General features: G+C 42.7%; 1 protein-coding gene across 4 annotated transcripts in view; it reads right to left on the reverse strand.

Annotated features, from left to right (window-relative positions):
* Nucleotides 1-12,602, reverse strand: part of STAT3 (signal transducer and activator of transcription 3) — a 61,786-nt gene extending 49,184 nt beyond the window's left edge. For all 4 annotated transcript variants that reach the window (XM_058561016.1, XM_058561014.1, XM_058561015.1 and 1 more), the window contains exon 1: nucleotides 12,393-12,602. The gene's annotated coding sequence lies outside the window, so the exon portion shown is untranslated. The remainder of the gene's footprint in view (nucleotides 1-12,392) is intronic.
* Between the last annotated feature and the right edge of the window lie 539 nt (nucleotides 12,603-13,141).

Raw genomic sequence — 13,141 nt, forward strand, 5'->3', positions numbered from 1 at the left:
ATATTGGCTCATCAATTGTAACAAATGTACCACACTAATGCAAGATACCAATAATTGGAGAAACTGTGAGGGAGAGAGAGGAGGGGGTATATGGGAACTCTCTATGCTTTATGCTCAATTTTTCTGTAAACCTAAAACTGCTCTAAAAATATACAGTCTATTAATTTTTAAAATGTATCAATTGAGCTTTATGAAAAATATTTTTAAAAGATAAATAAATCTGCCCCATAAAGTTTAAATTATATGCAAGATGGAAGATAAGCTATCTCCCCGGTTATGCAAGTCTTATCAAAATGAATAATATACTTGAAAAAACGAGCGACCTCATTATACATCACAGTTCTGCATGATGTAAGCACTCTTCAGAGAACAGCTGATCTTATCCATTAGCATCCACACAAGAGAAGGTTAAGAAAAGGCTCAATTACTCATGAAATTATGTTCCTACAATTTAAGTGAGATAGTGGCCATATTTAGAAAAAAAAAGAATAAAAACTTAGAAAGAAAATGAAGAATTCAGAAAGGAATACCATTCCAGTTTGTATTGGAGTAGCTTATGATCTAAATTCTAAAAATCACACCCAAACAGGACCTGGCCTGAAGCATGAATTCACATTGGACTTTCCAGTCAATCACTCAATCAAAGAGAACCCTGAGGTGGCCAAGATAATGTAACAAACCTATCAAGCAGGTGGTTATTCCCATTTTATAGATAAGCACAGAAATGTTAAGTGACCACACAGATAATGGTAGAGCCAGGACACAAACTGGGAGTCTTCAAACTCCCAGGCGAATGAAGTCAAACCTGTTTTTAAGTCTTATCTCTCCTATATGATCTCTGACAAGTAAATTTCTCTTCAAATTTGTGATACAAACAATTACAAGAAGAAAGGAAAATGAGAGCTTTACTTATTTTACATGTAATAAATGAAAGTTAACATTATTACAAAGATATGTCGAAATAGAACAATACTTCTTATAGAATTTAAAGACAATTCTTTGCCAGAATTGTCTTTAGAAAGTAATTCAAGCAGTCAGAAACTGTCTTAATATATTCATGGATGGTCTATCAATAAAACCAGACTGAACATTAATTCATGTAAAGTCACGATTCTTCTGATAGTCATAATTCATCTGTGATTAATATTTGGATCCATAAATACTAAGAAGAATAAAAGAGGGCCCGGCCCCATGGCTTAGCAGTTAAGTGCGTGTGCTCCGCTACTGGCGGCCCGGGTTCGGATCCCGGGCGCGCACCAATGCACTGCTTGTCCGGCCATGCTGAGGCGGCGTCCCACATACAGCAACTAGAAGGATGTGCAACTATGACATACAACTATCTACTGGGACTTTGGGGAGAAAAAGGGAAAAAAAAGGAGGAGGATTGGCAATAGACGTTAGCTCAGGGCCAGTCTTCCTCAGCAAAAAGAGGAGGATTAGCATGGATGTTAGCTCAGGGCTGATCTTCCTCCCAAAAAAATTTAAAAAAAAAGAAGAATAAAAGAAATCTCCAAAGTGTTTTCCCTCAGTAGACTACATGTCTACTTGACCATTTACCTCTCTCTCCAAAACAACAATGATTTCTAAACTCTGTGGATATGACTTCACTAATCTGAAGAAGACTTTACAGCTTACAGTCCTTTAGAGCAGCATTTTTCAAACTAAGAACCACCTGCAACAGAATACCTGCCTGCCTATTAAAATGACTCTAGATCTACTAAATCAGACTCTCTGGAGCAGAGCCACACAATCTTTTCTTTTTTAAACAAATATCCCAGGGATTATTACACTAAAGCCTTCAGACCAGCAGTTCTCAAACTTTTTGCTCTCAGGACCCCTTTATATCCTTAAAAATTGAGGACCCCAAAGAGCTTTTGTTTATGGAGGTTATATCTATCAATATTTACTGTATTAGAAATTAAGACTGAGGCCGGCCCCGTGCCTTAGCGGTTAAGTGCATGCCCTCCACTACTGGCGGCCTGGGTTCAGATCCCGGGCACTCACCGACGCGCCGCTTCTCCGGCCGTGCTGAGGCCGCGTCCCACATACAGCAACTAGAAGGACGGGCAACTAAGACATACAACTATCTACTGGGGCTTTGGGGAAAAAAAAGGAGGAGGATTGGCAATAGATGTTAGCGCGGAGCCGGTCTTCCTCAACAAAAAGAGGAGGATTAGCGTGGATGTTAGCTCAGGGCTGATCTTCCTCACCAAAAAAAAAAAAAAAGAGGTGGTAGAAATTAAGACTGAGAAATTTTTAAATATTTATTAATTCATTTAACGTAAATAACATTGCTATGAAAAATAACTATTTTTCAAAACAAAAAAATCTAGTGGAAAGAGTGGCATTGTTAAAGTTTTGGAAATTTCTCTAATGTCTGGCTTAATAGAAGACAGTTGAATTCCCATATTTACTTTTGCATTCAATCTGTTGCAGTACGTTGTTTAGGTTGAAGTATATGAAGAAAATTTGGTCTCACACAGATATACTAGTCGGAAAAGGGACGAGAGTATCACAATAGCCTTTTCAGATAATTTTGGATATTCTTCTTTAATACTACTCCAAAACTTGACAAGTGGCAGCTCCTTAAAGGTTAGGTGCAATGCGGAATCTAAAACCATATCAATGAACTTTTCATACTCAGTTACAATAAGATCCGTTAGTTGATCTTGCACTTTGAATAGACTGTTTCCCCATGCATGATTTTGCAATATCATGCACTAATCACTTAGAAAACACTATTTCAGAGACATGCAGACCTTTCAAATTTTGACATATGTCATTATACTCTATCAAAAACACCACATTTGTGGGCTGGCCCAGTGGCATAGTGGTTAAGTTCGCGTGCTCCGCTTTGGCGGCCCGGGGTTTGCAAGTTTGGATCCTGGGCACGGACATACACTCCACTTATCAAGCCATGCTGTGGCAGGCATCTCTCATATAAAGTAGAGGACGATGGGCATGGATGTTAGCCCAGGGCCAATCTTCCTCAGCAAAAAGAGGGGGAGTGGCAACAGACGTTAGCTCAGGGCTAATCTTCCTCATCAAAAAAAAAAAATTCCATTTGTTACCATCAAAAAATTACATTTATTTACATCAGAAAGCTGTCAAACTCACAGTAGTGGATACAAGTTTTCTCACATTCTAATTTTCACTTGAAAGCTTAAATTTTATCAGTGGCAACAAATATTGTCAGTCGTTTTCCTTGAAAAGACAGCTTCGGGGGCCGGCCTGGTGGCGCAAGTGGTTAAGTGCAGGCGCTCCGCTGCGGCGGCCTGGAGTTCGCCAGTTCGGATCCCGGGTGTGCAACGACGCACCACTTGTAGAGCCATGCTGTGGCGGCATCCCATATAAAGTGGAGGAAGATGGGCACGGATGTTAGCCTAGGGCCAGTCTTCCTCAGCAAAAAAAGAGGAGGATTGGCAGATGTTAGCTCAGGGCTGATCTCCTCACAAAAAAAAAAAAAAAAAGACAGCTTCCCTTCTTTCATTTTTGAGAAATAACATCTACCAATATCCCAACTGGTATGTCAGTCATTCTTTCAAGTAAAAATGATGTTTCATGAAAAAAGCAGCTAGTGTGAGACTGCAACTCAAACATTCCACAACAGCTTTTCCTCAAGACAACCATCACACTTCTGCACGTAGCACAAGTGCTTTATGCATGTGTCCCATTTCATTACAAAATATCAAAAGGCACATCCTCAAGAGTTGACAATGAAATTAATATCGTTTAGTTCCTTTTTTTTCTGTGAGTGCACTGAATACAACCAGTACTAGTGTAAGTGCAAATGCCAACAAGCAAAAAACATAAATAATGTTATGGAAATAGTTTTGATCTCAAAGACACTGCCCCCTGCAAAGGATCTCAGAGACCTCCAGGGGTCTGTGGACCACACTCTGAGAACTGCTGTTATAGACAACTAAAACAGAAGCATCAATGAGCAAACCATTCACGGGAATAATACAGAAAACCAAAAAGAACCCCTGCCCCCACTTGCAAAGGAGCAATGGAGCTTACACAAAACAGTCTGTTGTGTGTTAGGGATGGAGTGGTTGAAATTAATGAAAGCTGGGCTGTTGGGAGTTGCACCAATTCCTACCCACCCAAGTGACAGACACACACTGGGGTTTCATTTAATGAGGTAGCTAAGCTTCTCCCCAGAATTAAAGTTTAAGTTTAAGGGGGAAAATGTGCACTCTGTTAACTGAAAAGCTACATTTCTAAACAGTATGCATATTATGATTAAAATATTAGAAGTCTATATGTACAGATTTATTCATATGTGCCCAAAGACAGATACGAGCATATTTACCATAGCACTGTTTTCTCTTTAGATTCTACAAATAATTTATGCCTATCATTAGGAGATTAATTAAATAAATTATGACATTCATAGCCTAAACTACTACTACGCAGATCTTAAAAACATGAGATGGATATAAACATATTCACATGGAGTGTTTTCTAAGATAAACAAAGTGACAAAAAGCAAGATACAGGGGCCGGCCCCGTGGCGTAGCAGTTAAGTGCGTGTGCTCCACCGCTGGCGATCTGGGTTTGGATCCCGGGCGCGCACGGATGCATCGCTTGTCAGGCCATGCTGTGGCGGCTTCCCGTATAAAGTGGAGGAAGATGGGCACAGATGTTAGCCCAGGGCCAGTCTTCCTCAGCAAAAAGAGGAGGATTGGCATGGATGTTAGCTCAGGGCTGATCTTCCTCACACACACAAAAAAAAGCAAGATACAGAGTTATGTGTGTAATTTGTTACTATCTGTGGAGGGAAAACAGAAGAGAGAGAATAATATGTTTGCATGTCTACACATGAAATCACTCTGGAGAGATAAGTAAGAAATAGGTAACTAGCTCTCTGGGAAAGAGAGTTCAGAGGATAAGGTGAAGAGAAGACTTTCCATTTACTACATAACTCTTAAACTAATTAAACTTTTTTTTTCCTAAAATATTGCTTTTACAATAAAGAAAATGAGTCTGGAACTGGAAAACAAAACTGATACATTCTTGCTGTAAATCTGTGGTTAAGGCTAGCATAGATCTTTCCTAGGGAAAGGGGAAGCAGAGACTGCATGGGTCTTCTCTATCCCACATCTCCAGTCTCATTCTCCACCACTTGGAAAATATTCTCACTGGGTATAAAGGAATGGTACTCTCATTGTAAAGCTTCTATTGGAGGTAGAAGTCTGTGGAATCACATAGCAGTATACGGGGCACTTATGACCCAGGACATCTCGAATATTTCTGCAGAAAAAGGATTTTTTTTTAAATTAATAAACTTTACTTTTTAGAGCAGTTTTAGGTTCAAAGCAAAATTGAGTGGAAAGTACAGAGTTTCCGTAAGCCCCCCGGCCCCCCAATAGGTACAACCTCCCCCACTATCAACATCTGGCACCACAGTGGTACACTTGAAAAACAGGAATCTTCCACGGCTTCATGAAACTAGGATTCTTCAACATAACAATTAGGACCCTAAGTGTCTCACGTGCTTCTACCCACATAGAGTCCACTCTTATTTATGCACTCTAATGGAAAGGGACAATAAGACATGGAATTAAGAATAAACATCGATATTTGGCTTCAGAATGCTTCAATTATTCCACCTGCCCCTATGCATAAGACAGTTACCATCCTAATTACGTTTTATTTTGGTTAATGTTTCAATAAATGTGCTTTCCCTAAAGACAAAGAGAGGCCCATATACAAAACTGATTTGTCAGGCAAAGTCAGTCCGAGATTAAATATTTATTGTGTCTAAACCACAAGTAGAAAAAAATTCAAAGGCCAACTATTTTAATGCTAACCATGCAATATTGCACTTTGTTTGGTTTCTAGGAGAGGTAATTACATAGCTAACATCTGGGTTCTGAGGTTTTGAGGATTACATTTGGGTGGATGAGGGGAGAAGGGGGAACAAAGGAAAAGTCTAATGCTTTTAGATTCTATCAGAAAAACAGTGTTTGCTAAACAGCAAAGTAAAATTAACATTAGAAAAAATGCGAAAAGCATGTATTTTAAGAAGCTTTCACCTAAGCAGGTGTTCAAATTCAGACTCAAATCCTCCAGTTCTCATAACAAGAATGAGAGGTCAGGATACCACAAACTAATAAAATCAATCAACAAAGCGGGAAAACAGGTGGTTAACACCAAACAAGGCAGGGTTTTCCTAAACTGGGCTCACCTTCGCTAATCTAAATCAGTTTTCAGAAATGGTTTCTACAAAAACTACCCAAACATCCCCCTAATAATTTGCACTCCTCCTCCACTATAGGGAAGCCATTTATTACCAGAAGGTTTACTTTCTCTTTCAAGCTCTGCTGGCTTCCTCCTGCCCCACAAACGGCCAAGAAACAACTGGAAGGCCTTTTCTTTCCTGCCTTCTCCAAACTGGAGAGCTGGTGTGCTGGTGTGAGAGAACCTGTTTCACGGAGAAGCTGAGTAGTTCTTCCTTACCACAAGGCCATTTTGAATAGAGATTAGTTTGCAAAGGAAAGTGACAGAACAGGAAAATACAGCTCTACTCCTCCAATGAAAACACACACACACATGCATGTGCACACACACGGATGTGAAGGGACAAATCGCCTCCTAGCCTCATACGGATCATTCACTCCACTTCGGATGTGGCCTCATCCCCAAACTGCATGCTGTCCCAGCTTCCTTGCCTGACTCCTCTACCCCTCAAACCTTCAATATTATCTGTACTTTTGTGTCATGAAGAACTCCAAGGGACCGTGCAAATTCCTAAGTGGTAATAAATTTTTAATGTGTTGAGTATTACTTAAAATAAATGGGCCACAATCCTAGGTTTTGAAAGATGCAAACAGACTTATCACAAGGGCATTGGTGCAAACAGGAATTTACGGTTCGCCTTGCCTATTCCTTTCATGTGACAGCCTCCATCTCCTCCACCACAATGTAAATCCCCCTGGTCCCTATTCATTTAGTTTTTTCCTATTAGGTTAGAATCTCCCAATTACTCCTTCTTTCCTTTGGGTCATTAATGGCTACTGTGAATCATAACATGCCTGACTTTGTAATTAGATAGCTACTGCAGTTTTTAATAATATGAATTATTAGCACTCAAATTTTAGCTATCTGCCCAGCACTGTACAAAGTACTTTATATACATTATCTTGCTTAATCCTCACAACTCCCCTACAATCAGACTTGGTATCCGCACTTTATGGATAGAGAAACTGAAACCCAGAGAAGTTAAAGCAACTGACCCAAGGTCTAAGAGGTGGTGGATGTGGGATTGAAGCCCAAGGAGTCTGACCTCATAGCCCATTCTTTTAACTCCTACAGCAACTTAGGACCATGCAACTCTCAAACACATGGCCCAAGCATTTTGACACTGCAATAATAGCTACCTTAGAAAAGCTCAAAATAGAAGTTTCTTGGGCCAGCCCCGTGGCTTAGCGGTTGAGTGCGTGTGCTCCGCTGCTGGTGGCCCGGGTTCGGATCCCGGGCGCGCACTGACGCACCGCTTCTCGGGCCACGTTGAGGCCGCGTCCCACATACAGCAACCAGAAGGATGTGCAGCTATGACATACAACTATCTACTGGGGCTTTGGGGGGGAAAAAAAATAAATAAAATCTTAAAAAAAAAAAAAAGAAGTTTCTTGTCTGATGTAGTTAAAAAGTCAAAGGTCAGGGAAAAGTCCAGTGATTAGGAAAATCATTTATTCTTATGGACAGGGGTAGCAGAAAGGAAAGCCAGATAATCCAAACATTATTTTATTTTAGAGGCATATTTGCCTTCCTTATAATTCTTTTACTTGGCTGTTAAAAGGAATTTGCAATAAATATGTCCATGATAAAGTGGTAAGTAGAAAAAGCTGCAAAAAAATCTGGAGAAATATACACCAAACTATTAACAGGATACATATATAAAATATACATAGTTTATATTTCTACAAATCTTTTTATAATAGCATGTATTACTTTTGTAAACAGGACAACTTATTTTAATGACATTTGAACCCAATTATTAACAGAAGAGAAGGGATAAGAGCTGTGGCAGCTTCCTTTCTCCTCAGTTTAGTTCTCCTAAACTAAGAACTTCCCCTTACAGCTCCCTGGACACTCTATGCTGTATTAAGCCTCTGCACACTCCTGTTCCCTCCACCTTGAATGCAACTGCTCACTCCTCAACTTTGTTGGGAGAATTCCTATTCATTCTATAAGACCCTATCAGGTGTCCCCTCTACGATAAAGTCTCTCTCTCACTCCTGAAAAGAATTCATCTCTTTTCTTGGACACTTAATAAGAACTTAGATTTATGGAGTTCTTTTACTGTGTGCCAGGCATTCTGCTAAGCATTTTACCTGCATTAACTCACGGAATCTTCAACAGCCCTAGGAGATAGGCACTGTAATCCTCTCCTTTTACAGATAAGAAAACTGAGGCTCAGATTCTGACTAGAAAGTGGCAGATCCAGGATCCAACTCCAGATCCGTCTGACTCCAGAGCCTGAGCCTTGAACCACTACCCTGTCATGTGCCTTGCCCTAAGTCCACAGTGGTGCAGCACTCCCCCTGGTCCCCACAACAATGCTTCCAGTTCCCTGAAAACAGGGACCAGATTTCATTATCCTTGTATCCTGCCTAGCACAGTAATCGGCTCTCAATATGTAATATGTTTGCCAATCTGAACTGAGAGTTATGGTAATCCTAACATGATAAATGAGAACTGGCCATAAGAGAAATTCATTCTTCCATATGCTATTCTTTAAAAAACTGGAGACATGTCAAACAATTTACCACCAAAGTACCAGCTGCCCATCCTGACTACAGTGTACCATAGTAAGCCAAGGTTTCTAGCAACATATGTGTAACCAGAATATTAATTCTTTTCACCATAACCAACAACAGCACAGCGTTGTCACCCTGCTGGATCTCACCAAGGCTGCTCCAGCACACCAGGAGATCTTCAGGATTTGGGGATGTCCCTCATGTGCTGTTTTGGGGGTTTTTATGAATGACCCAAAAGTTATAGTGAAATTTTTTAAGTATGGGAGACATAAAATGTGAGTGGTCATTTGTAGCCAATTAAAAGTCCTCAAAAAACACTTCTGGACTTAAGCCACTATGCTTTTATCACCCTAAGTAGCAAATCCGATAAGTCAAGACACCTCTCTTTGGGTGCTGGCCCAGCTTATAGGGTCAGCCTCAATGACAGCTCCCCTAGGGCACAGGCCATATGTACTGATTTATTTTGTACAAACTAACCAACACCAGGCACACGCCCGACACATAGTAGGCATTCTATAATTAAACAGAAGTACTCAGGCTCAAAAATCTTTAAAAAGCTTCCCCTACCAAAGGACAGAACTGAAATTCCTTGGTCTTGCATTCAAGGCCTCTTATAAGGAGACATTCCTCCTCTACTTACCTTCCTAATCTACCAGGAATTTGTTTGTACTATATCACCATACCTCCTCACACCAAATTCTTTATACCTATCAAATTCTAACCATTATTTGGGACCCAGATCAAATCTCTCCTTAGGCAAGAAGACTTCCTAGACAACTCCAGGCCTCATAACCTCTCCTTCCTCTGAAGACCTGTAGCTCTTAGTGCAGCACTGTCCAAGAGAACTTTCTATGATAACAGAAACGTTCTATATCTATGCTATATGTTTTTAATATATAATAGCTACTTTGTTGGACAGTGCAGGCTAATGTCTCACCATCTCTCTGAGGACATGTTGCATTGTATGGATAAAGCATTTATCAAGTTGCCTCAGTAGACTGCAAGTTCTGTGAACCTTTAAGGCATCTTATTCTTCATAGCAACTTTCACAAAGATGCAAAAAGTAAATATTTGTTAATTTGTACACTACCTCTGAAAAAGCCATAAGATAAAAAGGTGCTGGACTCAGCAGCTGGAGTGATGGTCCCTACCTCTGCCCCACTTCACATCTGAATGTCAAGACACTCAGAGGCAGGGAGAAGACAGCAACTTTCTGGAGACACAAATGACCACTGATCAAGCCACAAGGCACTTTGGTTTAAGGGACATTTAGGTCACGACCATCCTTCACCTACAAGCTTGCCTAAATAAATATCTCTTTCCATTAGCAAATAGCTAAATTCTGATGGTAAATTATGCCAACTAAAAAGTTAGTCACTTCCAGGGGCCAGCCCCGTGGCATAGCAGTTAAGTGCGCGCACTTCACTGTTGGCGGCCTGGGTTCGGATCCCCAGCGCCCACCAACACACCGCTTGTCAGGCCATGCTGTGGCGGCAACCCACATAAAGTGGAGGAAGATGGGCACAGATGTTAGCTCAGGGCCAGTCTTCCTCAGCAAAAAGAGGAGGACTGACATGGATGTTAGCTCAGGGTTGATCCTCTCCACAAAAAAAATAAAAAATAATCATTAAAAAAATAACAATAAGAATAAAAAAAGTTAGTCACTTCCCATGTTAGTCATAGCAGTTAGACAGAAAAATAACCTAAGCAAACCCGATTTGTACTTCTTTTTTTACCTGTTTATTAACTATCACCCTTGGAGTCTTACAACCTATTGGTAGTATTTCACTGTCTAGGTATATGTTAGAATTTCAGTAACACTTTTCCCAGCAGGGCCTACACTCACTCTAAATCAAGACCTAATACTTAAGCATAGATAGTCAAAGAACACAAAAGATACAGAAGGGATGAGTTCTACCACTACGGCACTCTGCTACCTTGGGCAAGGGTCTTTTTCCTTTGTTCTCAATTTCCTTATTACCAAAACGGGGTTGACGTTATATGAACCATTTACCTTTTGTGGGTCAAGTCATAACTGGATAGTTCTAAATAGTTATTCTTCCCAAAAGAACTACATATAAAAGTAAAATATTCATGAATTTGCTAGTGGTTCTTTGTGGGGGATGTGCTAACAAATATAGAAGCTAAGATCAGCCCTCCAACATCTACAACAATTTTTTTTTGTATTGCAGACTTCTTCCTCCCATCCCACTATACAAATGTGTAAGCAAAAATTCTGCTACTACTCCAGTCTGGCACATGTAATAAGGAAATAACCTTTGACTCAGGGAACACACACATTTAATATAAAATAAAATAGAAAATTGGCAGAATCAAGTCATAACAGTCTAAATTCACATATAAAAGACTGAGATGATTTACTGTTCTGATTTCTTGAAATCAATGCTTTATCAGCACAGTCAGCCCCAAAGTTACATCCCATACACAGAATAAATATACCCTTTAGATGCACACACAATAAAAACCAGCAGGTACGTTAGATACATTTTTAATAAGAAAAAGTGTGTCAACACCATACACCCATTTGATACAACACAGAGGGATGTATGTGTACTACACATGGAGAAGCAACTTGGGTGACGGTTGGAATTTTATTAACTTAAGCCCAACCACACCCCCAAACACAGGTAAAGTTTGCACACATGGCTTTGCCAAGGCCAGCCTGTCTTTGTTTCCCTCTCCTCTGCGTTTACCCAAGATCTTGGCTCTGAGACAGAAAACTCCCACTCTCGATTGGTTCATTCTGTCCTATTCAATTAAGCAATACCACAATCCCGTAAACGCAAGGGCTCAATTATTTATCTTCTGGCTGAATGTACCAGGTGTTTATAAAAGAACAATGTCAAGGAGGAAAGAGGTTTATTTCTCTCTAGAGCTGGCTTGATGGGGGTTTTATTATGTTTTTTCAGAAGGAGTAGGAGGGAAGCACGGTTTAACCTAGAAAAAGACGGGAGGGAATTTAGAAAGAGTACGAGACTGTCAATTTCCCTACAGGAAACTCGATTCTTATGCAATAATCCTACGCACAACCAACCAGCCTGTGAGGCTGTAAGGGAAGACACCTATTCCCACCTCCAGAGCGGCAGAGCTGGCTCCTAAGGAGCGGGAACAGGGCAAGGCGGAGGAAGTGGCTCAGCCGGGAGCCGCCAGGCCCGCCGGGGGACAGGAGGAGGCTCTTTCCAACCCCCCCTCCCGGTGATCTCCGCGGCGTGACAGTCGCTCCTGTGGCCGGAACGTCCCCAGAGCCCCAGGGAGCAGGAAGTCGGGGGGCTGTCCCTCACTCCTGCCACCCCCACCCCAGGTGCCCTCGCCCCAAGGTACTCCCCCTCCAGCCCGTTCTCCCTCTTCCTCGGCGTCCCCCCTTTCTCCAAAGAACGAAACTTCCTTCCAGTGCCCCCTGTCCCTTCAGAGGCCCGCTCCTGTCATCCCGGGGAGTTGTCCCTTCAGAGCGACCCTCCGTGTCCCCTCGTAATCCCCCGCTCCGCTGAAGTTTCCATCCACAGCTCCCCCAAACACCCGAGAGGCTTCCGGCCCCTCCGGTATCCCCGGGGTCCCCAGGTCTGGGGGCCGTCGGGGGGCGGCCCCACCCTTCACCTCCTTCACCTGTTTCACGGGCTGAGGCCCGACAGGCCGGGGCTGCGCTTGCGCCGGGGTTAGGCCGCGGGTCTCCCTCAGGCCTTGGGGCCTCTCCTAGCAGACGCGGAGAGAGAGGGCCGTGCTGGGGCGCTCGTCAAGGATCCGGTTCGGGCTCACTCTCTCCGCGGCGACGTCGGAACCCCAGGCTCCCCCTCCCGGTCTACGCCGCCGCGGCTCCGGAAACCACTGAATTACAGCCCCTCCAGCCAATCCCCGCCCAGCCCCAGCCTGGCCGGGACAAGCCGCTGCTGCATAATTCATGAGACGGCCAGTTTTCTCGGCCACCCAGAGGCCCTAGTGCGTGTGCGGGACACCCAAAGCCCCACCCACCGACCAATGAGGAGAGCCTCTGGTTGAAAGGGCGGAGCCAAGACAAGGCTGGGAACGCCCCTATGCTGGCTGTTCCGAAGGCTTACTGCTCCTCCCTCCGCAACAACAGGGAAGAGCAGAGGCTTTGGGCGCAGAAGCCCGGGGGGAGGGAGGGAAGATGACCGGAATGTCCTGCTGAAAACTCAGCTGAGTTCCTGGCAGTGCGTGACGTCAAGACACTTTAAATGCCCCTGATGCGGCTCTCTTCTGCCTGCTCTCCCTTCTCCCGGCACTGAACACCACGTGGGGGCGAGGTTGGGAGCCACTTACCACGTGGGAATCAGCCAGTTAGACAGTCCCCAGGTATCGCCAGATCCTCAGGGGGCCCAACGCCTGAACTGGGTTTC

The sequence above is a fragment of the Diceros bicornis genome, chromosome 18 (genome assembly GCF_020826845.1).
Source record: "Diceros bicornis minor isolate mBicDic1 chromosome 18, mDicBic1.mat.cur, whole genome shotgun sequence".
In the NCBI taxonomy this organism is placed as follows: Eukaryota; Metazoa; Chordata; class Mammalia; order Perissodactyla; family Rhinocerotidae; genus Diceros; species Diceros bicornis.